We start from the raw sequence: 4,826 nt of genomic DNA on the forward strand, positions 1-4,826 counted from the left end.
TTTGAGGTTGGAAATGCAGAAGCCCCTGGACTGGTCCTCTTTGCCATGGGCTGAGGAGCCACAGCCCATCCCATTAAAAGGGCGCTCAAATTTTTTCTTTGCCTTTCGTGATTTTCGCATGTATTTTGGCAAACTCTAAGAGAGATCTAGATTTTGGGTAGTGGCAAAATTCATGAACATAGGAGTGGTTTGTATGAAAAGCCAGAGTTGGAGAGTTGATCTTTGTACCAAATTCTAGAAGATTGGAGTTTTATTAAGCTGGGAAAGACACTTCCACATTCAAAATACGATTTAATGAGAAAAATTTACTTAGCATTTTTTTGTAAGCAGCAATTAGGGTTGATTTGTTGTTCCATGTCGTAGAGTGCTGCATGTTGTCTGCTTCTCCGCTATGTCTTGGATTTAAAAATAATCAGCACAATGGATGGTGTTCTCTGTGGTCAGAATAATCATAGTAATAACAGGCATTGTTTAATGTTTCAGTAAACTCCAGGCACTGTGCCAGGTGCTTTCAACACATTAAGCGCATTTCACCAATCCTACAAGACAGGGCTTATCAAACCCACTTCACAGATGAAAAGCCTGAGGCTCAGTTTGGTAATGTGCCTAGTTCACACACCTAGAAAATGATAAGGTTGAGAACAGACCCCTGGTCTGAATTTCTCCAGAGCTCACACTGTTCCACTCCTCCCGAACTGAGGCTGACCATGACTTGCTTAATTCACTTTCTCCTACTACTCCAAAGTGTATCTCAGGTGATGAACAGGACTCTTTGCCCAGAACACTGAATTAGAATAATAACCAAGCAATAATACATGAGAATAATTGAGAGGTGTGAATTAAGAAGAGAAAGAGAATACTGGATGACAATATAATCATCTACATATGCAAAATCAGATAATCTCAAAGGATCAAGAGCTCACAGAATCATCTGGTTTCATTCTTTTCTGTAAAAAGTAAATCTTTTAGAACTAGACTTTGTCTGATTGATGAAGAGAAGGAAGAGATCAGCGTATTTGTTTCTCTGACAGCACAACATCTGTCATGGGTTCCCTGACTTGCAATGCAGTTTCCCAACATCGCATCACTCTTGGGAAGGGATCCCTTTTTTGCAATGTTTGCAGAGAGAAAATTGTTCAAGATTTTGCAGGAATATGGAGCTTTCCCAGAAGTCTTTATTCAAGAAACGGGATCCAAAATGAGAACTCCTATGAATGAGGACAGGGGAGAAAAACACTCCCAAATATAGGGATCATCCAGAGCCTCAAGAAGGGTGACTTCAGTGCAGTAAGAGAGAGTCTCAGGCTCTGATAAACGTAAAAGTGAGGACCATGAATGAGAAATGATGGAAGAACCCAGCCAGAACTGTGGGGTCCTATAGAGTCATGTTGCCCCTGCCATCTGTTCTTGCAGATCCCCAATGGACTGTGATCACATGAGAATCACTCTGACTTCCAGCTCAGAAATCTCAGGAAGGCAGGACCTTGATGTGACAGAAGCAGGTTCACATAAACAGAGGGTAGAGCTAAAATACTGGTCACTTGTCAAGGTGAGTACCGGAATGTGGACTAAGGGTAGCACCCACACTGTAAGAGGAGGCTCCACAAAGTCCCCTTTGCTGTCGGCGCTAGGAAGCCCCGGGCGGAGATGCCAGGCTGATTTCTCCCTGGAAAATCTCAGGGAGGTGAAGGCTTCTCTAATGGCGGTAGCCTCAGTTTTGCAGAGCGAGGCGACCTAGGCACTAACAAAAGTCAATGTGAGGACTCTAAGTCTTATGAGGGGACCCTCATCAGCAAAGGAGACCCCACAGAATCCCTCCTCCGTTTTACGGCACCACACAGAGCTACAATGCAGAGATGCCCCTCATTTCCGCCTGGAAGGTATCAGGGAAAGGAACACCTGGGTCTAATGGGCATGGTTCCAGTTCTGCAGGGGGAAGAGTCTTGGACAAACCAGAGTGAAGGTGAGGACCATGAGTGCTAAAGAGAGGACCTCTCCCCAAAAGAGGGCGGCTCACAGAGCCCCGCACCTGCTGTCAGGCCTCTGCAGCTCAGGCAGGGGTGGCTGTGTGTGGCGTGCCCAGATTTCCTCTCTAGGGACTCAGGGAGGTAACGGCTTTGTTTGGAGGGTGGCAGACTCCGGTCACTAGAGGGAGGAATCCCAGGCTCCACTAAAATATCAAGGCAATGACCCTAAGTGTGGACCTAGGGACCACCGACTCCAGATCAGAAGGGCCCAAGGTGTTCCACCCCTGTTGTCAGCCCTGCGAGGCCCCGGGCAGCCAGAGCCGGATGAGGCTCACCCTTGTTTCCGCTTCTCTGAGAGGCCGGGTGACTGAGAGGCGCCGCGTCTGAGAGTCCCCGTGTCTGAGAGGCCGGGCATCCAGTCTGTGGAAGGTGACTTCCCAGGACTGGTCTGAGCTCAAGGTAAGGACCCGAAATGTGGACTTAGAGAACCACCACCCACCCACAATCAGGCGGGCCCTCACTAAGTCTTGGCCCTGGGAGGTCCTGGGAGGCCCTGGGAAGCCGGATGTGGCTCATCCTGCTTCTACTTTTCTGAGAGGCGGTGTCTAAGAGTCGTGCAGTCTAGTCTGCCGAGGGTGACTTTCCAGGACTAGTCTGAGGTCAAAGTGAGGACCCTAAATGAGGACTGAGGGAACCACCCCCCCCTCAATCAGACAGGCCCTCACTAAGTCCCATCCCTGAGGTCGGCCCTGGGAGACCCCGGGAGACGGGATGTGGCTCATCCTCGCTTCCACTTTACTGAGAGGCGCAGCGTCACAGAGGCCCCGAGAGGCCCCTGGGAGTCGCGGAGTCTGGAAGGCATGGCGTCTGGGAGGCCCTGGGAGGCCGGATGAGGCTCATCCTCGCTTCCGCTTTTCTGAGAGGCGGGGTGTCTGGGAGTCGCGGAGTCTGGGAGTCGTGTAGTCTGGTCCACCAAGGGTGACTTCCAAGGACTGGTCTGAGGTCAAGGTGAGGGCCCTAAATTTGGACTGAGGGACCACCATCTACCCACAATCAGGCGGGCCCTCACTAAGTCTCGGCCCTGGGAGGTCCTGGGAGGCCCCGGGAGGCTGGATGTGGCTCATGCTTGCTTTCGCTATTCTGAGAGGCGGCGTCTAAGAGTCGTGCAGTCTGGTCTGCCGAGGGTGACTTTCCGGGACTGGTCTTAGGTCAAGGTGAGGACCCTTAATGGAGACTGAGGGAACCACCGCCCACCCACAATCAGGCAGACCCTCACTAAGTCCCATCCCTGAGGTCGGCCCTGGGAGGCCCCGGGAGACGGGATGTGGCTCATCCTCGCTTCCACTTTACTGAGAGGCGCAGCGTCACAGAGGCCCCGAGAGGCCCCTGGGAGTCGCGGAGTCTGGAAGGCATGGCGTCTGGGAGGCCCTGGGAGGCCGGATGAGGCTCATCCTCGCTTCCGCTTTTCTGAGAGGCGGGGTGTCTGGGAGGCCGCGTCTGAGAGTCGTGTAGTCTGGACGGCTGAGGGTGACTTCCCAGGACTGGTCTGAGGTCAAGGTGAGGACCCTGAATGTGGACTGAGGGGACCACCGCTCACCCACAACAAACAGGGCCGCACTAAGTCTCACCCCTGCAGTCCGCCTTGGCAGGTCCTGGGAGATCTGCCCGGCAGAGTTCTGCCTGAAAAGTCTCAGCAACTGGTGGGCCTTTATCTAAGGGAGTACCCCTGATTTTGCATAAGGAGACCTAGGTCCTAACTAGAGTCAAGGTGAGGACCCTGAGGGCTAAATGAGGGAATCTCTCCCTAGTGAATGTAGCAAAGCAAAGCCGAGCCACTGCACTCGGTTCTGGGAGGCTCTGGTGTGTGGAGTTACTGACTTTCCTATCTAGAAATTCAGGGAGGTGAGGGCTTTGCTTGCAGGCTGGTGGACTCAGGTCAGTAGAGGGAGGAATTCCAGGTTCTCATGAGATACCAAGGTGTGGACCCTGAGTGTGGATTGAAAGGATCACGTCTTATCTGTCACAAAGTGGGCCCCATAAGTCCTGCCTCTGTGGTTGGCACTGGGAGGCCTCGGGAAAGCTGTCTGGGAGAGTTCTGCCTGGAAAGTGTCAGGGAGGGAGGGAAGTACCTTGGTCTTAGGACTTAGTCGTCATTCTGCAGATGGTGGAGACCTAGGCCTTAACTGGAGTCAAGGTGAGAACTGTGAGGGCTAATAAGCGGACCTCTACCCAAAAGAGGTAGCCACACTGAGCAGTGCCCCTGCACTGGGCTCTAGGAGGTCTCAGGCAGAGTAGACAAATTTGGAGTAACCTCACTTCCCCTCTAAAGACTAAAGGATTTGAGGGCCACATTCAAGGCCCACATCTGCTGTCCAGCAATAAGAGGCTCAGGGTAGAGCTGACAGGCTGAGATGCCCTTATTTTTTCCAGAGGTCGTCTCAGGGAGGTGAAGGCCTTGGTCTAATGGGATAGGCCCAATTCAACAGAGGTACCCAGTCCCTAACAGGTTTTAAGGCTGTGACACTGAGTAATGATGAGGGCACCCCTCCAAGAAAGGAGGGGGCCGCAGAGAGGCCCACCCCTGTTGTCAGACCTGGACATGATGGTTCGCACTTAGTTTTCCCAGGGCATCTCATAGAAGTAAGAGACCAGGTCACAGGGAAGAGCCTCAAGTCAACACGAAAAGAATTTCCAAGTTGTTCCAGATGTCATGGTGAGAACCCTGAGGACTGTGGGGACCTTCCACCCCATTTCGGTGAGGGCCACACAGAATTCTCCCTACTGTCAGCCCTGGAAGTCCCCAGGCAGATACGTCAGGCAGAGGTGCCCATCAGTTCCCACTCAGGGGTCACAGAGAAA

The sequence above is a fragment of the Galeopterus variegatus genome, unplaced genomic scaffold (genome assembly GCF_000696425.1).
Source record: "Galeopterus variegatus unplaced genomic scaffold, G_variegatus-3.0.2 Scaffold10659, whole genome shotgun sequence".
In the NCBI taxonomy this organism is placed as follows: domain Eukaryota; kingdom Metazoa; phylum Chordata; class Mammalia; order Dermoptera; family Cynocephalidae; genus Galeopterus; species Galeopterus variegatus.